General features: G+C 42.6%; 2 long non-coding RNA genes across 3 annotated transcripts in view; one reads left to right on the forward strand and one right to left on the reverse strand.

Annotated features, from left to right (window-relative positions):
- Nucleotides 1–15,563, reverse strand: part of LOC124281021 — a 29,158-nt gene extending 13,595 nt beyond the window's left edge. For both annotated transcript variants that reach the window (XR_006899821.1, XR_006899820.1), the window contains exons 1-2: nucleotides 15,553–15,563; nucleotides 13,931–13,933 (exon numbers count right to left, since the gene is read on the reverse strand). This is a non-coding gene — a long non-coding RNA (uncharacterized LOC124281021). The remainder of the gene's footprint in view (nucleotides 1–13,930; nucleotides 13,934–15,552) is intronic.
- LOC124281020 lies at nucleotides 1,922–16,464 on the forward strand. Its single transcript, XR_006899819.1, has 3 exons — nucleotides 1,922–2,482; nucleotides 16,064–16,127; nucleotides 16,428–16,464. It is a non-coding gene; the product is annotated as an uncharacterized LOC124281020 (long non-coding RNA).
- The last annotated feature ends 8,381 nt before the right edge of the window (nucleotides 16,465–24,845 follow it).

Here is a 24,845-nt window from a genome sequence, read left to right on the forward strand (position 1 = left end):
TCGGCGTGACGAACCAACGCTTTAACCACTAGGCCACCCCACCGCCCCTTCCAGTACAGAACATAAGCACCAAACAAATAAGAGTCACGGGGACCATTTAAGTTGGATGCCTTTGGTGCCAGGGTCCGTTTGATTTAGAACAGGCACGAAAATGATGCACCAAGTTCGCAAATCCATACAAAATTATATTGATTTAAACAAAAGTGATTTAATCGCATTTGGATTTCTGCTCGTTCTATTAGGTCTCTATAAATAGTTCATAAACCGGAATGAACCAAAATAAAAATACTGAGCAGTGTTTTATAACCAATCGTAAAACATATACAAACAAACCACATCCATACTCTGCAGCTCGTATCATGCATGACTTGCTGATGCACCCTTGTCTGTCCACAGTCCCTAGACCTCATTATTTTCCCTACTACCAAGCCCAACCCTGCCCCCACCCCCTGCAATACATCATACATACATACAAATACTGGTATAGCGCCAGAATCCCATGTAATCGCCCAAAGGCGCTGTCGGAGTTCACTTTGGAGCTACAAGTAACTATGATAAAAAGATGAGTCTTCAACTGGCTTTTGAAAGATTCAAGTTCAGTCAGTGATCGAAGTTCTTGTGGTAGATTTTTCCAGAGTTTGGGACCATTTAAAGAGAATGCTCGGTCACCAAAAGACTTTGTTCTTGTACATTGAATTTGCACTAGAGATTTGTCACTGGAGGGAAGAGATCGAGTTGGAACATAGGGTTTTACAAGTTGTGAAAGATACTCTGAAGCCAGTCCATGGACGCATTTGAAAACAAGAAGCAATACTTTGTATTGGAGCCAGTGGAGATTTTCCATGACAGGGGTAATGTGTTCCATCTTCTTTGTTCTGCTGATCAATCTTGCGGCTAAAATCTGGACTTCTGTAGCTTGTGAAGCACGTGACTTGGAAGACCACTGATCAACGAGTAGACTAACGCTTAGTCTCTGAATATATATAATTTTGATAGTAACAAACAAGCCCATTTAAATTGAAAAGGAGCCATAAGGAGACCATAGATTTAGAGGAAATCTAGACTTGCTTTATTAAGGGCTTTAGCACTGCAGAGAGGCTTGGCAGTAGGGAAAATGATGTGGTTCATGGACCGTGAGAGACTAAGCAACCAGTTGCAGTAATCAATGTATGATGTTACATACGCCTGTACCACAGCACTCGTTGTCTTCTCATCAAGGTACGTGCGGATCAGGCCGATATTCCGAATGTGGAAATAAGCGCTGCTACAAACACTGTTGACATGTGGTTCCATGCAGAGAGATGAGTCAAATACTACACCAAGATTCCGGACTTGAGAACTTGGTGTCATTTCACAGTGTCCAATAGAGAAAGTGGGAAGATCATGTTTTGTCCGGGGCCGCTGGGGCCTGAAAACGATGAGCAATGCAAAAGCCCTGAATGAAACAAGTCTAGATTTCCCCAGGTTCACTGGTGATCCTTTTCAATTTAAATAAGAGTATAAACTCAAAGACAAAGCGTTAGTCTAGATGCACCCGTGAACGGTTAAAAACAAGAACACGATAAACTCATTTTCTGAGGTAGAGGTACTTAACAAAGGACTTTTCATACTATTAGTCAAACATTACTTGAAGGTAGCCGGAGCGGTGGGGTAGCCTAGTGGTTAAAGCTTTGGCTCGTCACGCCGAAGACCAGGGTTCGAATCCCCACATGGGTACAATGTGTGAAGCCCATTTCTGGTGTCCCCCGCCGTGATGTTGCTGGAATATTGCTAAAAGCGGCGTAAAACTAAAACTCAGTCAGTCAGTTGAAGGTAGCCCCACTCAGCGTTCTCAATTCAAGAAGGAACTCCGAGAACCAATCCTAGGTGAATGAACCCAAACCAGCGACACGGAAGCGGCGCTCCCGAACGCAGCCGAACTCGATACGCCTGTGATTCCACACACAAGAACCCAATGAAATGTGTCGTTTACGCGAGTGGAGAGGCGACGCACACAGACGCTATTTGTTGGCATGTGCAATGCTTCAGCGTTCATGGCACGCGATCGAGGGCAGTCAGTGAATATCGTCTCGGTAAATCCGAGATAAAACCTAGCGGACTGTGTCTCGTGACTGTAACGCCAAGTCGAGCTGACATCGCGAATGAGGACTCGCGTCTATTGACACTGTCGTGTAACCTGTTGCTCACAAACTGTGTTGATGATGCTGTGTTTGGGGGATGCGCATCCCTACCCCCGTCATCGCTAACCTCTATAAAGGATGTAACAGAGACGCTGTTTATATTGCGGAAATCGTTCACAGGGTGAATCGTCATCAGTCAACGTAACCTATAGTTAATTTCGTGGCATTTGAACAAGTTGACGGACTTAGTATTTTTACAAGTCATTTACTTCTTTGTGACCTAATTAAGGAATTAACTAACAACGCACCACAGCCCTGACTGAGATTTCCTGGATTTTACCATCGGCTTCTACAACAAGAAGGTAGGTGGAACTACTTGATGTTATCCGAAACCTCGAAGACCCCCTGCATCGCTCTCATTTTCCATTTAAACCGCGCTCATTCACGAACAGGATAAAAATAGCACCCCGAGCACTGCTCCCCAGAGCATGTCTAACCCACGCCAGTCTTCGTTTGGGGCTGCTTGAACCTGCATTCTTTTTACCAAGAGTAGGCTGTCTTTCTATTGATTTCGGTGTATGTATATATCCCCATACAAAAGGAACCGGTCATTTTTAATTGACAGCACTACGATAGGAAGTCTGGTTCAAATCTAGTTTAGACTTATTAAGATGGTATTTATGGTCACATAAATGTAATTACGTTTAATTAGACAGCTGCACAAACATCAGAAATACGTGTCGACATAAATAACGGCTTGTTTACACCCCGCGGTTTACATTTCAGTTGGAATCGATGCGTCACTGATCGCACGTGCTTCACGATGTTTATGTTTTGATTTCCTCGCCGTGTGTTTTGATATGAAATCGATCGCCAGCGTTGACATGACGTCAAGGTTAAAAATAAACCGTGTTTTGATGTATCGCACTCGCGTTGGCGGATTTGAAGCTGATTGTTATTCCGGAACAGTTAAGATGCAGAGGGATGTTGAACATAAATGACACAATTGATGCTCTCGGTTGTAAATTCTGACTAATTTCGGAAAAAAGACCTGCCATAATCGGCCTGCCTCACAATTTGTTATCATTGATTGCTGCTTTCGTCTAAATAAACGCCTGCTTAAAACATTCTGGTTCCCATATTACAAGAACGCTCAAGAATGACAGATTGCAACGGCAGAAATCTCACGACATTCGCGTGACTCGCTTGGCTATACACGATCTATAATAGCTCTGATTCTAAGCTCGCGAGTTTCAAGTCAGGCGTCTCTACACATTAGCACTGGTATCGGTTAGTGCCGACAACCTGACTGCGCTTCTTTCATTGTGTTATGTACTAATGGAATTATAATTGGCATTGTTGTGAGATCCGTCGCTCGGAATTTCATCCTTGCGTGAGAAATTGTGAAGATGATTAATTTGTGTGCGTCAGGTTCGCTTTAATGAATTTGGTAATTTATCTTAACTGTGTTAAAATGACACGATTCAAAACAAGACGAATTTTGACTGATGTTCGTGAAAACACAAAAAAATGGGCCATTACATTTTTACTCATATACTACGTTTTCAATTCAGTTCTCCGTTTTATGAACTAAGCATTCGTTCTCTTCAGGTCTATCTAGAAGTACACCGAATACTGCGTTTAAAACGAACGGACTCATGTAACGAACTGCCTTTGGTTGAATATTTTAGCGTGTGTTCAAGGAACTACGATTCTAACGAGCTAAATTAGTGGACTTTTTGAGTTGGTTATAATCTTGGCTTACTGTAGCGTCGGACTTCGGATCATATTTCATTCACAAATTAAAATTACATCAATGAAGCCAAGCGATTAATTAATGACGGAATGATGATGCGTGGACTAGATCTCCCTCTGGACCGGCATGCTCACACTGTATTGAATGTTAAGCAACTACGATGCATGGTAAACGTGGGACAACGAGTGAATATCTATTGATTGTCGAGATATGACCTCAGATGACCTTGCAGACAGAGGACCTCTTACCCAAATGTTGGCTAAATATGCAAATAGATTTCCGTAGCACTGTTAAATTGTTAATGTAGGCAGTATCTATTTTTAAATGGAGGAATATAGGCTCCGTCGAGGGAAATGCAATAATGCTGTACGATTATTGTATTTCATATAGATATCACATATTGACATATATATTTAACAGTGACCATGACCTTTAGTTTGTCTCAAGGTCGTTCGCAGTTGCAGTGCACACATCCGTTCCTTTTATTCACTAATAAGTGTTCAGTGTGTGTTTCACTGTTAAAGAGATGTTACGTCTTGTGTATAGTGCACAGGACACAAACCAGGTGAATGAAGAGTGGGATGGGCGTCAGTTTTCAGGACTGGACTTGGAGAGTTCTTTTCGCCGCATTCTGAACAATACGTTGGGTCTTTGTGCTGCTTCAACAAGCAGTGCGTGGGTACCCGGTAGGATGACTCTTAGCAGGATATGACGCTCTCAAAACTGTCAGCCAGACCACAGGTTTGGTTAGATGTAAAACTTGCCAGCCCTGACCAAAACGTACTTGCCCACAAAAAATGCTTAGTATTTACTTAGTATTATTGAATTAAAATATTGAAAAAACTCATGCCAATTCAAGAAAAGAATTAACTGTTAATTTCACATTTGTGAGTGAGTTAAGAATGATTATTTTCCTGAAATATGATGAATATCTTGATATACATGTCTAAATTTTAACCCGACCGTCGGGGAGGTTAATTTGAGAATCTGGCAGTCTTGAAAATAACCCGTCCCGGGCGGTCGTGCAGAGAGGTATTTCGAACGCTGCACTCAGCCTTCTAGGTTGGGTTGTATATTTCTTAGGGAGCTGAGAATATAGTGAACATTATCAGGGCTTTACTTTCAACACTTTATGGTAGATTAGCGAATTTCAAATCCAAGATGAAACGCCAAGATATATATATAATACTGTTGAACATGGCTCTGAAGTTCAAGTCGTCGCTTACTGAAACATTCATCGTATTCAGAACCATCGCCGTATCATATCAGCCGTACCGTATGAGGTCGCGTGAAAGCATTAATTAAAATACAAAACTGAAATTTCATGCTGTCAGTTACTGCTTTTATATCTGTTATTTCATTTGTGTAGAACACGATAATTTAATTCGCGAACAATGACGGATTCAGCTGGAATGGATTGTCGACATCCGATGACACATTGCAAATCAATAATCACAACCGGTGTGTCTTTGAAAGAACACACGTAGCGGACATCAGACGGTTGACAAGAAATATATAATTTCATAAATTCGGCTTAAGGGCTACAATTTTGAGCCTATCATAGTGTTTCAGATATGTGGTATTTCTTGCTTCAAGAGTTTTCAAAAGGGGAACGAACACAGTCACCACTTAGTCCCTAATATGCATGTATATATTTTTGATAGTAACAAGTAAACCCATTTAAGTTGAGAAGTGGCCCCAGTGAGATGGGGGATTCAGAACCTGAAGAAATCTAGACTTGTTTCATTTAGAGTTTTAGCATTGTAGGGAGGGCTAGGCTGTAGGGAAAATAATGTGGTTCAGGGACTGTGAGACAGACTACATTGTAGGGAGGGCCAGGCTGTAGGGGAAATAATGTGGTTCAGGGACTGTGAGACAGACTACATTGTAGGGAGGGCCAGGCTGTAGGGGAAATAATGTGGTTCAGGGACTGTGAGACAGACTACATTGTAGGGAGGGCCAGGCTGTAGGGAAAATAACGTGGTTCAGGGACTGTGAGACAGACTACATTGTAGGGAGGGCCAGGCTGTAGGGGAAAATAATGTGGTTCAGGGACTGTGAGACAGACTGTAGGGAGGGCCAGGCTGTAGGAAAATAACGTGGTTCAGGGACTGTGAGACAGACTACATTGCAGGGAGGCCAGGCTGTAGGGGAAAATAATGTGGTTCAGGGACTGTGAGACAGACTACATTGCAGGGAGGGCCAGGCTGTAGGGTGGTTCGGGAAATAATGTGGTTCAGGGACCAGGCTGTAGGGGAAATAATGTGGTTCAGGGACTGTGAGACAGACTACATTGCTAGGCTGGCTGTAGGGAAAATAATGTGGTTCAGGGACTGACTGCATTGTAGACCAGGCTGTAGGGAAAATAATGTGGTTCAGGGACTGTGACATTGCACTCCATTGGGGAGGGCCAGGCTGTAGGGAAAAATGGTAACGTGGTTCAGGGACTGTGAGACAGACTACATTGTAGGGAGGGCTAGGCTGTAGGGAAAATAACGTGGTTCAGGGACTGTGAGACAGACTACATTGCAGGGAGGGCTAGGCTGTAGGGAAAATAATGTGGTTCAGGGACTGTGAGACAGACTACATTGCAGGGAGGGCTAGGCTGTAGGGAAAATAATGTGGTTCAGGGACTGTGAGACAGACTACATTGTAGGGAGGGCTAGGCTGTAGGGAAAATAATGTGGTTCAGGGACTGTGAGACAGACTATCCTCGACGCTGTAATCTTTTCAAAGCAGTGACTGATATCGCGAGTAACGGTTTGCAACTTCGGTATTCGATGACAGGCTGAGGCAACATGTCTCCTCGCCCGGTACATTTTGTCGCATGACAAGCACGGACTGCACGTGCATTCGCAGTAGCTGTTGCATGAATGTAATCTCTCGCGCACCACACTTGATCTGCAATAACCGCTGGTGTTTTGACAAGACATGTTGACAGGTGTCACAAGTTTCAAAATGTTTGACAGCCTTGACTATCGCCATTGCACCACGTGACATGTGTCTCGTACCACGTGATTGTTTGATCGACGCCTGGGACACATATGTCAGTTTGGTGATGCTGACAGATTTAGACTCGTCGGTAAATACTTCGGCGTGAACCCTCCAAGTCAAAGATGAAAAACGTGGAGTCGGCGGAAACAATTCACAGGAAACAAGATTTGCCCGCACTGTATGTCACTGAAGGTCAACGTACGAAGCTTTAGTGTGCCGTGCTTTCTTCTTGAGGTCGGTTAAGACATCTTTTTACTGACATTTCGCCTTCGCTTTGTCCGAGTGAGAGATGAAAGCAGTGACCATTACAGTCTGAATGTCTCATGTAAGTGAGTTACGTGGTCAGTTTGGCAGGGCAGTGTGAGTAAGCCTTGTGGGCTTGTGGCCATGTCGTCACCGTGCCGCAATTCGCCACGACGAGTTACCTCCCTTGGGCACGCCGGAAACTCATTACTTTGGGCGCGAATCCCAATTTGCCACGCTTCCGTTTCTGGGTTTGTCAGTACCATGCCGTGCTTGTGGTGTCACCAAAATGGTTCACTGTCTTGTGGTACCTGTATCAGGTCGTTCCTTCATACTGGTGAAGATCCGGGTTAGACTTGGACTTAAGTAACCCATGCTTGTCGTAAGAGGCGACAAACGGGATCGGGTGTCACGCTCGCTGACTTGGTTGACACGTCATCGTATCCCAGTTGTGTAGATCAATGCTCATAATGTCAATCACTGGATTGTCTGGTCCAGACTCGAATACTTAGACGCCATCTCATAGTTGAAGTACTGCTGACGGCGACGTTAGACGACTCGTTAAATTGTTATTCTATATTGAAATATTGAAATTATCAGAATACTTTCGCTGCCAATTTAAGCACCAATATACAAAATGATAAGAAAGAGAGGAATTTGTAGCAATGTTAGAATTTGTAAAGATTGCATGATAACCTTAAATTAAACATAAGAACTGATGCCACTTTCGGTGTTACATGACGCGTGTACGTAACCTTGAGGTTAAGCGTTATTTCGCCATGAGTACACCGTCCAAATACATATTTTGGAGTACCTCTCGGTGCTTTTGTTGGAATAGTGCTCAGAGCGGCGTAAAACTATATTCAGTCTACTATAGCTCACAATAACAGCTTGCGCTGTGAGCCACGTCTCTGTTAAACGCGAAGACGCTTATAAGCTGGATTCCATGTGTCTGTGAAAGCGCCAAGCTGCCTCGTGGATTAGTATAACAGATAACCAATAATGTGTTTATTTTGGAACGGGGTGAAGATAACGGAATTGAATTTCCAGACAGGAGTGATCTGTCTGTTAATGTCTGTCTACCACATTCCACATCGTCTTTAGCGGAACCAACTACACCAACAACAATAGCGATGACGGTGACGGTCACCATAACGATTGTCCTCTTGATTCGGATTCGAATTCGAACAGAGGCAAGGTAAAAAGAGGCAAGTACGATTCGGTGCCTTGGTTGATCGTTAGTTTATGGCAACGGTATTTGTTTGTGATATCAATCACTGGATTAGGCGTATTTATTTAAAGCTCACCGTCATATGGCTGGAATAATATCGGTACATTCCTAATTGCAGGTTCGTGATAACGGTACGTTCGTAATAACAGGTATCGAGATAATGGTACGTTCGTAATAACAGGCATCGAAATAAAGGTACGTTCGTAATAGCAGGTATCGCGATAAAGGTACGTTCATAATAGCAGCTATCGAGATAAAGGTATGTTCCTATTAACACGTATCGAGATAATGTACGTTCGTAATAACAGGTATCGAGATAAAGGTCCGTTCGTAAAAACGGAGTTTGAGATAGCTGAGCATTACTGATGTCGATGAATGCAAGAGCGATCGAAATAATATTATGCTTTTTCTCATTCATTCATTCATTGCTGATGAAGTCCAAGGTTCCATAATATCCAGGACCCCGCAATATTGCTTGAATATGTCTGGAATATATTGACATAACCCTCTGAATCAGTTATAGCCAGACATTACATCAATATCAATGATGCCATAAGATAATCGTTGCTTAGCAACAACAAAAACAAACTTGAGGTAACACCTGTGGTTGTATTGGAAATTCGCTCAACTGATAACAAGATGTCATTTACTAATAACAAGAGGCCATTTACTAAAAACAAGTTCAGATGTCTCAAAGAATTATCCTTGGTTAATGAACAAATATCCCAGAAACCATATTCCATAATCATAAGGTATGTCTACAGAAGAAAGTGTGTGATTCATACTGTCGAATTAAGTACATGAGACATATTACATATATGTTTATTTCGGTTCTGCAATTGAAGGTTCCCGCTGCAGTGTCCGCTGTTTTGGCATGCGAGGACGCCAAACAGATGGCGCCCGGAATATCTACAAATCGTGGTTATTCATTCTACACTCTGACGGGTAGTTCGGAAATCGCTTGGGGTGGTGAGATCGAGAAAAACTGTCTACACTCTTGTCGATGCACCTTTTGTAATCCCGAGCTATATAGCCCAAAGGCTAACACAAATATCTATGTAAATGGATTTAAAACTTTCATCGTCTTCCGAGATCGATCCCTTCACCCCCTGTCGACCTTGGGGATACATGAAAAGAACTAGTTGTAAGTCCCTGGCGTAATTAGCACGTGCTGCTCACAAGAGGGCGCCTCTGTTTCCGCGGGAGATTGATCGGCTGGGGAATCCCCGACTTGGACACAGGTGGTCGTCTTCGGAAATCAAACCCCACCTGTAGATCTTGTAGCGGTTATCCCCCTTGAAGTAGTTTTTAATTGGGCTTGAAGACAAAATAATTCTTCAAATAGATCGGTTCGTATTTCGTATGAACGCTCTAAGTAGAGTTTGGTAACTCATTTTGAGACTTAATTGGACTCTTAAGAGTCGGCAGGAATACGTTAAAATGTTTGATGTTAGTTAAATACTGGAATCTACCAGATTTAATTCCAATCGGTGTTTTATAAGTATCTGATTTCAGTTAATACTTTCCTTTGGGATCTGTTGAAGGAACTGGCCCTCAAATCGCGATACTTGTGGTAGACCGGTGGGAACTAATAGTTACGAAGTGATTATAAACAGTTGTATCATTTATGTGGACCCGTGCTCATACTGTCAACCACTCGTTTACTTCAGCTGTACTTTCGTTTCTGAGAAGTCAGATCTGTTTACAGCATCGTGTTGTTTCTTGCTGTTTCTTACACTTAGCCGCGACATTCCCTATGGTAATGTTCTGTTTGAGTCCGTTTTGGTTTTTTTGTTCATTTTTTAATTACATTTTAGACATTACTACGCTTCCTTAGTTCCAAAACCACTTACTTTAAAGGGGATATACATACAAAATCGGAAATCAAGTCATTTAGAAGGCATATGAAAACTTGAGAATATTTGTTTTTCTAAAGTCAATATTTATAGCAAACAATGTTGTTATTTTTTTAATAAAATAGTACTCGTGTTCCGGAAACTACCGAGAATTAATGAGTAGTGTTCACCTCACATGACCTGACGTCATAGTGGGGAGTTGACTCGCTTCTTCAGTGCAGTGTTGAGGAGAAAACAGGCGTTCGCCACAGCGTCACTAGACAATAATAACAATACAAATGTTAACTTTTCGCTCAATGACATTACATATATTCGCACATATCAACCTTAGCCCAAGGTTAGCTGAAACAGTACCGACAGCAGCTCAGAAAGCGAAGTAGATCTATGTAGTGAATTCATGCGATCAATCTTATGTCATTACGACATGACACACATTCCTAATTTGCTACGTATAACATAGTTTTTATTTTGAAACTCTATTTAGGCAAGATGCTACACTTTATTTCTTTACTTCCAACCCAAATATTGTCCGAAGTTTATTTTTCAATATATCCTATTTAAATACATAAAAGTATTTAGACTGAAAATATTTCTGTCAAACGTTAAGGTTCTGTGAACACTCGGGTAACTTTACAGAAAGTTGTTGGTATGCTCAACCTTCGAGGGAGTATGGGATTATGTCAATCCATATAAATATCCACTTGATACATAAGGATTTGTTTTGTTTCTTGTGGGAGATACTGATAAAATATTCTCGTCTCTGGCGAACCAGAACATAGACTCGGTATGTCTCAGTGTGGCTTTAATTTATATGAGGAGAAAATGGCGTTATATAGCTTTCAAAATACGTACATGTATATAGCGATGCATCTGTGTACATGCAGGTGTGTGCGCGTGTTGGTGCGTGCATGCAAGGATAAGTCATAACTTTATACAGTACCATTTACAGTGCTTACCGGCTTGTCGGAACTTTACTCCTCAAGAGCTTACAGCTCGTTCTACTTGAACACGACAATCTTGTTTACTTTCTATATATTCCTGTCCTCTCTCTACAGTCTTAACTTTAGCAAGATGAAATTAGCTAGTTAGGACCACCATTATTATCCCGCAACGCGTTTTGCGGGGGGTATTAAAATGGACTCCGTCCGTCCGTGCACATTAAACCGTTCACTATTTCTTCACCAAACTTGGCACATACATGGATCTGGTGGTCTATGGTGCCTTTTGGTAGTTTTGGAATTCTGAATTAAATATTGTTGGCGTTTCCATGGCAACAAGTTTGACTTAGACTGAAATTGGTGGTAGTGCTCTTTTCCGGAGCAGAACTCTAAAACCATTCACTATTTCTTCACCAAACTTGGCACATAGATAGATCTGGTGGTGTACTGGTGCCTTTTGGTAGTTTTGGAATTCTGAATAAAATATTTTTGTCATTTCCATGGCAACAAGTTCGACTTTGACTGAAATTGGTGGTAGTGCTCTTTTCCGGAGCAGAACTCTAAAACCGTTCACTATTTCATCACCAAGCTTGGCACATAGATAGATCTGGTGGTGTACTGGTGCCTTTTGGTAGTTTTGGAATCCTGAATCAAATATTTTTGGCGTTTCCATGGCAACAAGTTTGACTTAGCCTGAAATTGTGGTAGTGCTCCTTTCCGGAGCTGAACTCTAAAACTGTTCACTATTTCTTCACCAAACTTGGCACATAGATAGATCTGGTGGTGTACTGGTGCCTTTTGGTAGTTTCGGAATTCTGAATAAAATATTTTTGTCATTTCCATGGCAACAAGTTTGACTTAGACTGAAATTGGTGATAGTGCTCCTTTCTGGAGCAGAATGTTCAAAACCTTTCAATACTCTCCTGCCACTTTTCTATATACACACCTAAATATTTGACATAATCATAACTCGTAGACATAATCATGAAGAGTATTTTGCCATTGCGGGGGATATTGATGACTTTGTCTTCTTGTTAGGAATTTACCTGGCCTCAGCAAAAGTTTGTTGTCTCGGGCTGGCGGAGTAGCGTGAATCTGGAAGTCTGGAAAATGGGATCATGTTGCCAGGGGCGATAACGACGGTTTCCTTGTTTTGGCAGAATCTTAGACTGATCTGTAACAGCTGATAATGCATGAAGACATGGAAGTGAATGCATATATTTTTACGCCTCAGTTGGCAATATTTGAAAATGAAACTTACATTGCCTCTTACAATTCGACGTTTTATATGACCACACTTACGTCATTCACTCATACTTCAAGTGAGGGGCGTAGGGTAGGCCTTGTGGTTAAAGCGTTGGCCCGTCACGCCGAAGACCCGGGTTCGATTCCCCACATGGGTACAATGTGTGAAGCCCATTTCTGGTGTCCCCTGTCGTGATATTGCTGGAATATTACTAAAAGCGGCATAAAAAAAATACTCACTCACAAGTCAAGTGAGCTACGGGACCATATGGCTCTACATTATTGGCTACTGCAAAACACGGCTATTTCGGTTAAAACTCCATATGTTTATGCAGCCTGACAAGCAAGGAGTGTCGACTCCGACTTGACTGAAGGCAGAATGCAGCCAGAAATGCTTGTTAATCACATGACCCGCGGTGATGTTATTTAACATCATAAATAGTTACAAGCAATTATTGGATGACTCAGAGCGTTCTACAGCTCATTTAAGTCATTAACATAGCAGAAGCAGCATTACGACATGCAGGATCCCGCGGGAGGTGAATGCAGAGACTCGGCAGGCTTAAAACAATGAACAGGTTTGCATAGCAGTGAATAAATATTGTACTCCACCTTTTTCCGTTGCCATGGTAACTCACATAACTACGCGTTGTACAATACCTCTCAACTTTTGTGACTATGGCGTTGAGGTATTGCAATGCTTTTGAAATCTAATTTGTCGCTGTATATCAAATGGGAATTAAAATGTTTTTTTTTCTCTTTTCGGAATCCTTCACAGACCACTTTTGTAGTTCCCATGGCCCGGAGAGTGGTAGGCCGATGGTTCGATCCTCGGCACCGTTAAACCTTAGGGGGTGAGAGAATGTTATTTGTTGTTACCCAGCACGGCACTATAGGGGATTAAACAAGGACTGGCTCATGTTAAACTGCGGTTTAGTATGTCAATGGGCCAGGACTTAAATCTGACTGGTCCTGGGACCGCTAGGTATTATCGTTAACGAAATACATTGTTCAAATCTACTATCTATTGATATATATGTTGCAATATATTTTGTCTGTCCCGATGTAGTCTAAACTAGACTTGCACAAGTCTCCAGGTAAACACTAATAGTTTAAATGATAACTTCTAGGAAATAATAAACGACCAACTGGGGTCCTACAGTCCGCTTGACTAGACTTGACTCTTCGAGGGACAGAATTACTATACTTCCATGCGTTCAAATGATTCAGCACACCCTAGAAAATAATAAACGACCAACTGGGGTCTCTACAGTCCGCTTGACTAGACTTCTCTCTCTTCTCTCTCTCTCTCTCTTTCTCTCTCTCTTCTCTACTTCCTCTCTTCTCTCTCTAGAGCAAGTCTCTCTCTCTCTCTCTCCTCTCTCTCTCTCTTTCTCTCTCTCTCTCTCGCTCTCTCTATCTCTCTCTCTCTCATCTCTCCTCTCTCTCTCTCTCTCTCTCTCTCGGTTGATGCATCTCATTGTACAGTTGCATCTATCATCATGGTATCAGTCACTCGATTGTCTGGTCCAGGCGCGACTATTTACAGACTATTTACCGTCATTTCGGGGATATTGGTAACAGCGGCTCTACAGAACAAAGAAGCACACAATCACTCGCCTTTGAAAAACACACTGGTTAGGTTTCGGTTCTAGATATTCATATCAGCTCTAAAGCATCCTCAAATAGGCTACTGTATTGATATTCCACGGATTCAGATTCTGAAGCACAGGAGCGATGTCACCGTATCCTCAGTGGCATCAGTGTATTGAGGTAGCTGAATGACCCTTTAATGCGTAACCTCACTCAAGTCAATGCTTCTGTAATTCCCATTGAGCTGTTTTTGTGGCGTAATGCCACTTAAAACGTTAAAAAGTTTCAAATGTATTCCTTTTAACGTCACTTCTTAATTGTTGGCATAAAATCTAAGCAACAATGAATTCCACGGTACAGCTTCCAGTGAAGATGGATGGATACAGAAGCAGAGTTCAGAGGACGGTTGGAAATTGTCCTTTTGAAGATCATTAAGCTCGCCGTTATTCCCCATAATTCATCTTCACTTCAAGGTCCGCCATTGAGGAGGTATTCGACTGTCGGACCTAATGGCTTCGGAAGTTAAACTACTCGGCTTGTTTAAACGCGAGACATTCACGGGCCATCAGGTTTGAGTACTATTCAAATAAAACACATTTGCCAGATTAAACATGATGTATTAAAAGGTTCGAAATCTGCCGTGATTAATGTGGTTTTGACAGGTCTTCTCGTGTGAAATTCTATGGTGGTGGAAATACCTCTTAACGTCTTTGTACGTTTTTTTAAACATGGACGTGTTGTCTCCGAACTTACTTGGTCGATGTATGAGTTTAAATCAAAGTTTTAAATTGTTTCCTGCTTTAAAAATGTTCAATGAACAAAAGCGTTTTTATAAATATTTTAAAAAACATTCCCACCCAGATTCAAATTTTAAAAATCGATCATGTGGAAGAATATTGGTTTTTGTCCTCATTACATGCAGACCGCCTCCGTGGTGTAGTGGTTAGAGCGTCCGCCCGGAGAATGGAAGGTCGCCGGTTCGATCCCCGACCGCGTCATACCAAAAGACGTTACAATATGGTACTTGTTGGTCCCTGCCTGGCGCTCGGCATTAATGGGTACAACAAGGACTGGTCGGCTCGGAGTCAGTATAATGTGTCTGAGTGGGGTATTCATGCTTCACTGTGGCATGGAATCTCAGTGGGCTAGCACTATAAACCAGCTTAAGTCTGAGCTAGTACAAGCAGCCGCACATACACATACACACGCATGCACGTCGTCATATGAGCGAAATATTCTCAAGCTCGAGAATGTTCTTGTTTGTTTGTTTGTTTGTTTGTTGTGTAGTGTCCCACTCAGAACTATTTCACCGTATTACCCCGGTCGGTAAATAACCATTTCTTGCAGAATCCTATGATTGACATTACGCTCAATTAGTTGATGGATGCTGTATGTCTTTTTTTTTATAATGATTGGGTTCCGCAACTCAAAGAACAATAGACTCATACGACTTCCGTAAGTCTCTTTGGAAGTCTTTGGAAATGTAGGAATTGCTAAAGGAATATCGCTGTTTTGGCTGACCCGAAGACGTCAAGATTATCAAAGGAAAGACGAAGAGTCTTTACAGCCAGATGACTCGGGAGAGCATTATCAGTGATAATCTTTGTTTTATCACTGGAACATTGCTTTGTTCTGGCAATGCATTTAGAAGCTAGAGAACAACGAGGAAAATTATTATACACAAGCATGAAATGTCCCTTTTATATTTCCATGTCTTACGGCAATAAACAGCGATTTGTTTTGTGCATGCGTTTGGAAATTTGATAAAAAACTTCGGAGAATATTAATACTTTAGAATGAAACTTTTTTCAGTTACTTTTTCGGTAACTTTGTTTTGTTCGTGAAACATAAATTTCTTCCAACCATGCAGTTAGCAGTCTGATGGAGAACGGAATGATTCTTCAACAAGAAATTGTGTCTTTTTATGTTTTTTAATATTTTATTGAATAGTTTTTCCTTTAAAGATATATAATTTCACGTGGTTACAAATCAGATCTATTACCTCCAGCACTTTGGAATGAAACGTTTATTGTTGTGTTTTTGTTTTGGTGCCTTAAGCGCAAATGATCATGTTTTACTGTTTGCAGTGTCAGTCGTCATTGGTCAAGATACGTGTTTATGAAGACGCATTGGCTTAATTGCACTATGCAGGTTAGATTAAAGCTCCGAGCAAGGTGTAATGTCACTTGACATATTGTCGATATTTGAAGACAAAAAATACTTGATGTTGTGTAATGATTGACTCTGTCTTCGATGTTGGACCAGAAAAAATAAGGACCTGTTTACTGTAAACTTTAGATGTGGTTGTTTCTTTTTCAACGCCGACGCAACTATTTCCGCTTTTAGAAGATGGTATGTATTTAATCGAGGCTGGGTCCAATAATCTAGTGATCCATATGGTCCAAAATAATTATTGGTTTGTTTTCAACGCCTCACTCAATAATATTCCAGCTATATGGGGGCGGTCTGTATATAACCGAGTCTGATCCAGTGATCAACAGCATGAACATCGATCTGCGCAATTAGGATCCGATGACATGTGTCAACCAAGTCCGCGAGCCTGAACACCCGGTCCCGTTAGTCGCCTCTTACGACAAGCATGGATTGCTGAAGACCAGTTCTAACCCAGATCTTCACGGGTAGGTTCACCAATTTGGTCAGGACGCTGACCGATTCCGTTAGATGCTTCCTGCGACTTTGTGGTGTACGTCTGAGGGCTGTGCGCGTTGGCAGTTTTTGTTGTTGGTTTTTCTCTGTTTTGTTTTTGTGTTTTTAAGAAGGGGGGTTCAGAGGGTTGGGGATGAGTTGTGGGCTGGACACAGACTATACCCAAAGCACCTGAATGTCAAGCTGACGTGTATGTGGATTGAATGGTTCACATACAGAATGAATATTATCTCATGCAAAGGTCATCCACATTCATCCGTGGAGGGTATTCAGGTCCGACCCAAGTAACCTGGTGGGTGATAGCATGATCACGTGATGCCATCAAGATGCGATTACACACCAGTCATCCAGGTCAGGCATTTTGTCCACCCGATCCCCATCCAAGTCTGGGCTCAGGGCTCCAGCTAAGGCATTGTCCCAAAGCTACCCTACCAGTGTAATACAACCTGTTGCAAATAGCATGGATACAATGTGCGAAGCCAATTTTTGGTGTCCCCAGCCGTGATATGGCTGGGATAATGCTAAAATAAAACTCACTCGTAAAAGCAAACTCACTCACGCACTGTAAACAGCAAACTAACCCTTCCTCTATCACCGGTGGATGCGCGGTTAAAATGGCTCCGGTTTCCCCGCGGATGGGTGTAGTGTTCATGATATCGATCACCGGTTCATTTGGTCCATACTTGACAAGAAACGTTCAAAAGACGTGTGAGAACCAATACCATCAGGGAACAAGAACAAAACCAAAAAAGTCTTAGATCCCCCGCAACAACTCACCCACACACACCCTCCCCCCTCCCCTCCATCGTAACCTCGTCAGATCATGTGTTCGTTCCCGTTCACCCAATCGTAATCGATCGTTTCTGTGGACATTTTGTAGGTATTTGCTTTTCAGCTCAGGAGATGGAGTTTATGGTTATCCCAAAAGAACATGCTGCGTGCATATTTCAAGAAGATGTTACTTTTAAATCCTTTTCGCTAATATGATATTTCACATAAATCATAATTTCGGTCGCAATTTATCACTTATCGTATATTTCCAAGGTGGGACCTCCAAGGTATCTGTGTATGAACAGCGGTCTTCGGATTGCGTCTTCAAGACTTAAATCTTGTCTACGGGGACAGACTTATGACTAAATGCCAGGCCAGGCCAGAATCAGCAGATGAAAGAAACTTCCAATATCATTCCTGATAATAAATAGAAAGTTTATGGTGATTAGGAGTGTATAAAAAACCAGCTTCATACGGTCGGCCCTTAACCGACTCATTGTCGGGCTTCCAAGGCAATATCGTCTGATGACGAGTACTGTCAAAACCGAACAATGGAGTCAACGAAATGAACACGGCTTTGGCGCTGATCCGCAATCCCAAATGAAGGCTTGTGAAGCCGGGAATAATTTTGAAAGCTTCAATAACGCGGCGTTTTTAGAGAATCGCTGGCGTTGGCTTCATTGAGAAGTGACTCCGTCACAAGAAGTTAGAAATCGAATGTCCAAGCGGACTAAAACTACTAAATTTTGTTCGCTTAATGGCTGCCATCTGGCCTAAGTGATTTCTTGTGATGGAAATCAAGCGAGCTTTGCCATTAATGCAAAGTTCTTTGGAACCAGGGTTTAGTTTACCGTTAATCACAGGTACCGTATTGGATGCTGCGCCAAGAGTACTGACTTTAATCTGCGTTTGCTGTTGAATATTGCATGAGACGAGCGTTTGTTCAGACGGCGGGAATGGAGACCCTCCCTGACTTTCTCGGGGGATCTGGTTTTCAAATTTACCGTTTCCATCTTTACAACACTCATTCAATTACTCAAGATAACCTCGTGACCCAAGGTCCCCCATGAAGTGTGACGTGCTTGTGAGTGGCCATGTTTAGTATTCCGAAAATGAGAGTGAGTGAGTGAGTTTGGTTTTACGCCGCTTTTAGCAATATTCCAGCAATATCACGGCGGGGGACACCAGAAATGGGCTTCACACATTTTGCCCATGTGGGGAATCGAACCCGGGTCTTCGGCGTGACGAGCCAACGCTTTAACCACTAGGCAACCCCACCGCCCTCCCGACCATGAGACTAGTCTGGAAGTTCTGGAGAAGTTACCGAAGATTGGATAGCAGGATGTAATGTTCATATTGTTAATCACTGGTTTAGCTGGTCCAGACTCGATTACGAGGAGTCCTCAGTCACCTGGCCAGAATTCTCTGTGTGCGAAGGCCGGGTGTGCAGTGTGTGTGTGTGTGTGTGTGTGTGTGTGTGTGTGTGTGTGTGTGTGTGTGTGTGTGTGTGTGTGGAGAGTTTAGGTGAGATGATTAAGCGTTGCGTCGTCGTGTCCAAGACCCGGGTTCGATTCTCAGTCTGGTGTCCTCCACCGTGATGACAACAAAGAAGCAGAAACATGGCTAACTGTACCGACTACAGCGTGTAGCCGTACTCGTTCGTAGGTCCCAGTGCAGTAATTGCATGGTTCAAATGTATACCGTTTTTGTAATAAGGCGTGAATCGTAGTCATTGGTGCGCCTGGGGAACGTGCCGTGACATTTGTATACCTTGCTCGTACCAGGATCCGCCGATCATGCGGATGGATACCCCGATTCGTCCGGGTCATGTGTCTTGGTGGTAAACGGCTTTATGATTGATTTATGAGGCCGGGATTAGTTAATTAATAGCTTAATTTATGTTAACAAGCTCTTGTATAAAGACATCTCACCACCACCGTCCTTCCCGCACATCCTCTTCTCACAACTAAACAAACACATCTCTAATGGAATTGCAACCAAAATAGGACATCAATTATTGAAAACCATAGGCAAATGGAAGTATGTACTCAGCTGTGAACAGTTGTCACAACGTAAATAATTTTCATAACATCTTTTATTTAGCGTTTATTTACACTATCGGTAAACATACGACCAAACCGGAAACATGCAGTGGATATTTATCACACGCTCTGCGCATGCGCACAGCGAGTTGAAAAGTAATGTGAAACCAACGAATGTACTACTACCAAGGAAAGATAACTCTGAATTTCCAAACAGGGCTACTCCCAGAATATCCTATATGCCGTGGGCAAAACAGCAGTACAGTCATTCCCTTTGTAAATATGTTTCAGTGTTGAAAGTTTCTCATCCTTCAGCTCAAAGTTTATGTTTAAATTGTGCTTTGCATAGTTTAGCGAAGTTTCCAAGTTCGATGGTGCTGCTTCGAAATGCGTTTTCATGCTTCGAAATGCGTTTTACTACGCGCGATTTGACTGGTTTGCCACGATTCTTGACAATAATGGCGTACGATAAGGGTACGGGTCTTCTTGTAGGTCACGGCGAGTACTTACGAATGCGTTACCCCGTGTTCCTATCCCTTCTTTGCACTGGTCGTTCCCATACGGAGTGAGTGTTGTTTAATGCCGCTTTTAACATCATTCCAGTAACATCACGACAGGGACACCATGCACTGCTTTACTTTACTGCACCGAAGTGAAGAATCGAACCCGGGTCTTTGGCATAATAAGCGAACGCTTTAACCGCTGGGCTTCTACTGATATGATCCAGGACTATTCTATTTGTGAAGGGGCGGTGGGGTAGCCTAATGGTTAAAGCGTTGGCTCGTCACGCCGAAGACCCGGGTTCAAATCCCCACATGGGCACAATGTGTGAAGCCCATTTCTGGTGTCCCCGGCCGTGATATTGCTGGAATATTGCTAAAAGCGGCGTAAAACTAAACTCACTCACTCACCCGTATTCACATGCCTCGTATATTTTGGCTTGTCAAACTTTAGAGTTGCTCTATTGGACAAGAACTCTGTATATTAAAGGATACATATTGGAAGCGGATTATGTCTTAGGACGTATCATGGATAAATCGGTTGAGGGCGGTACAATAAAATACAGATCACGTCACTAAACTGGCAGGTTATGCTAATTGTGGAATCGAATTACAGGTTCAACCTGATTATGATCCTTGATCACAGTTTTATCAGATTACATCCTGCAACCTCCGTGGTGTAGTGGTTAGAGTGTCCGCCCGGAGAGTGGAAGGTCGCGGGTTCGATCCCCGGCCGCGTCATACCAAAAGACGTTAAAATATGGTACTTGTTGTTCCCTGCCTGGCATAACTGGGTACAACAAGGACTGGTCGGCTCTGAGTCACTATAATGTGTCTAAGTGGGATATTCATGCTTAACTGCGGCATGGTATCTCAGTGAGCTAGCACTATAAAACCAGCTTCAGTCTGAGCTAGTACAAGCAGCCACACATACACACGCATGCACGTCGTCATATGAGCGAAATATTCTTAAGTGCAACGTTAAACCCCATTTCACCTCACCTCACCTTTTGAGCACCCTTCCAGTAGATTATGTAAAAGGGAAGTTCTGATGAATGAGGCGACAGTTTTCAACCCAACCCATTCACAAAGAACAGATTTAAATGATCATTCGATTGTTTCTTGACTGACCACTTGGGGGCGGTGGGGTAGCCTAGTGGTTAAAGCATTCGCTCTTCACGCCGAAGGCCCGGGTTCGATTCCCCACATGGGTACATTGTGTGAAGCCCATTTCCGGTGTCCTCCGCCGTGATATTGCTGGAATATTGCTAAAAGCGGCGTAAAAAAAACTCACTCACTCATTGACCACTGTTTCTTTAAACCGAAACTGGCTTACACGACAATGTAGTTGTCGTGACTGCGATCTGCCAAAGTTCCAGAACGCTCTTTTCAAACAAATTATGACACATGAGAATGCTTCATCTCATGAACCAATTCCTTCAAGTGCCCTGTCGACATGGCGTTTCAAGACGACTACAGCAGACAAACGTGTCCACGATGCAGGCGTACACCCACCAGAGATGAAACAACTTGTCAAATCGCAATGTTTTTAACTGTCTGCGTACCAGGCAATCTACTCAACGTATTACACAGTAGTCCTTTTTACATGCATGCCAGACAATGTTCTTTTATTGGTTATATTGTATCGCTCATATTTTGATATAACCTATTGTCTGGTGACGCGTACTGTCAAGAATGAAGTCTAGGAAATGGACACGACATTAGCTGGCTTTTGAAGCCTTTGATATATTGTCCATAGACGTAATTACAATTCAGAATTTCTTGAAAAGTTTCAACATACCGACATCAATCATATGAAACAATATTCATTTTGTAGAGATATATCCGTTCTTTTCAACTACTGGAATGAATTTGGAATTTTTGAAAAAACTGTCTTCGATATCTGAGAAATACAAACCTAAAAGTTGATATGAATGAAAGCATCGGATCTCACCTGGCAATAAAAATGCAAACAAACCATCTCTTTTTAAAGGTTACATTTGGGATTGCACTTTCCGAGTAAAGTGCAGATGTAGTACCTTTTGGTCGGAGTCCCAACCGGAATTCGAACCCTCACTTACAGAGTAAGGCACCTAATCGCCAGTCAGAGATCTGACCCACTCAGCCATTTGACCACTTTCAATGTGGCAATGTGCGCCTATAGCGCAAAAGTACGTGGTCCAGACTACCAGCTGTCCGACTGATCAGGGGACGGGTGGCACAGCTTCAGCAGTGCCGGGGTAGGGGTCAGGCGGGGAGGTTTCGGACAAGGGAGCACTACACGGAATATTGTTTGTTTGTTATTTAACGCCGCACTCAGTAATATTCAAGCTACAAGTGTATATGGGTCTGGACCAGACAATCCAGTGACCAACATCATGAGCATCGATCTACGCAACTGGGATACGATGACATGTGTCAACCAAGTCAACGAGCCTGACCATCCGATCCCGTTAGTCGCCTCTCGTCGACGACAAGCATTGGTTGCTGAAGACCAATTCTAACCCGGATCCGAATAGGTAGCTACACGGAGTGAAGCCTGTATTAGGCTGGTGTCCCGTCTCTCGTACGCCCACCCACACGACCCCATGTTCCATGTGCTGTGGTTGACTGTGGTATGATCGGAAACCAATCGCTTTTTGACGATGTAAATATTGACGCACTTAAGTCTATATGTTATGGGCAGTCTGGTCCTGTGTCAACTGTTTCCTACAGCAAATATGCGGGGAGTGTCGAACTCCTAACGGATGATTTGTTGGTATGGAATATCAATTGAGTAATTTCAATGCTGAGAGTAGGACTCGAATCCCCTAGACTTAACAGACTTCCGATTCGAGCCACGCTCTACATACTTTATCACCGCCTGAAAAGACTACAACGACGACGGCTTTGAATCTAGCTGGAAATGGGTCTGATTGTACCCTAGCTCTTAAACCCCAACTCTCAAACAGTAGCAGGACTCTACTTCCCAAACAGCGCCGTTCAATCCCCAAAATATATTCAACGGGATGGCGACGGCTGGTCGAGAGGATTGGAAGTAAGTGCCAGTTTTGCGTCCGTTTCGGACAAGAATGTCTTTCAAATCTACTCTTTAAAGCCTCTGGATCATTTGGAGCAATTTGAAGGTATTTACACAACAATTGGACTCCAAATTGGGATTTTCTGCTCAATTAAAGGGCCAGGTTACCATTTGAGGATGCAGTGTTTGAAATCCCATTCCATTGACGTCCACGTCTTGAGCCTCCCTTGATCAATGTTCGAGTGATTGACGTTCCGTTGCTCGGGCTGATCGTGGGCCCACGGGCATGGCAATCTAATCGTTTTCGAATTGTATCACTTGAGGGAATACTTTTCATGTAAATTTCATTCCACCTTGAAAGTTTGACGAGGAAATACATGCAAATATATCAGTAATGACAACTGACGGTCCGCTGTGAATTCCAGAAACATGGGACGATTAGAGAGTAATTCCATGTCGGTAGAAGAGAACGGTGCCGATTTGCGACGTAAATGTCTTGCGGTGTTTCTTGATGCTGATCGACTCTGTGAGATATGCTATAAAATAAATAAAAAATAACGCTGCAAATTCAATTCCAGTTCCACAATCAATAAAGTCCCGCGTGGAAGGTGGATTAACGGCCGGCTGGTTCCGCCGTGTTCAGAGATCAGGTGGAAATTGTTCTGAGGACTAAGAAGATCCGGGGTCTATCTTCTCATTAGCACTGATAACGTCTTTAATCTGAAGTGGTTACATGTGCCCGCGTGTGTTTAGTTGTTGTCACACTCGATTTGGAAGGTTTGCCATGAAGCGATCTCATGCGTATGACTCGTCAGGATTACGCCCCTTAGATGTCAGGATCTGTATAGCTTGTTTTCATATCAGATATTTAAACCGAAACACATGAGTCGAATTTTCTCGGGTGAAAATGAAAAGAGACACTACAAACAACTATGGTTACACGAAATTCGAATTCATTGTTACATAAGAAAATGGTATTTACAAATTAATGTTAATTTTAAACTTTAAAAAAATCGTATTTCTATATTTTATTGCGAGGTTTAGGCAGCATGACCTTAACTAAGACGCCACATACTGCTCCTGTTCGATGAGGTCGTAAAATTATTTACAATCATCTGGCTCACTGGTTACACCTGTTATGTGTTCTTTGCGCTTATTCAGTGTATTTGCGTAACGTACTATGTGATTGATATAATATCAAGTCCGTACCAGACCGCCAAACTTTTCTAGCGGGCGAGCCTCGTTTTGAGATTTCCACGATTTCCAGATTTCCATTTGTCAATGCACGCTGTACGACAGAGAACGCTGCACGACGTGTTTGCAAGGATTAAAAAGAGCGTAGCGTTGCAATATACAATCAAATAATACTGATAAATATTCATGTATCCAGTTTAATGAGTTGCTCTCAAAATTCTGGACTGGTTATTGTACTAAGTTGCGCAATAGGACGGAACCCAGTCAGCAGGAAAGGAGACGATGAACAACATAAATACGCGTCATATGTTGTACCCTTGACAGAGTCGAACTATTACTCGGTGTAACTGGCGAATGCTTCAGCCACTTGGCTACCCTCACACACTGAACACAATCCTAAGGATTTATCACTCATGGTTTTTACTGAAATATAACGTCCAACCTATCCCTGGCAATCTTTTGGGAGTCTGCTTTATCTCTTTGGCAACCTTTCCTGGTGTCAAGATAGATCCCTGGCAACCTGTGGTGATTCCAAGTTAGGTCCCTGTAATTTGTGGAGAAGAGACGGGGTTTTTCAGTGTATATAATGCGATTTGAAACACTTTTCATACTAACCTACGAGATACAAAATCTGATTCGTTCTCTCACAGAGTCCTCTTCAAATGTGACCCAAGCT

This window comes from Haliotis rubra, unplaced genomic scaffold, assembly GCF_003918875.1.
Source record: "Haliotis rubra isolate DU_JTF1 unplaced genomic scaffold, ASM391887v1 Scf278, whole genome shotgun sequence".
Classification (NCBI taxonomy): domain Eukaryota; kingdom Metazoa; phylum Mollusca; class Gastropoda; order Lepetellida; family Haliotidae; genus Haliotis; species Haliotis rubra.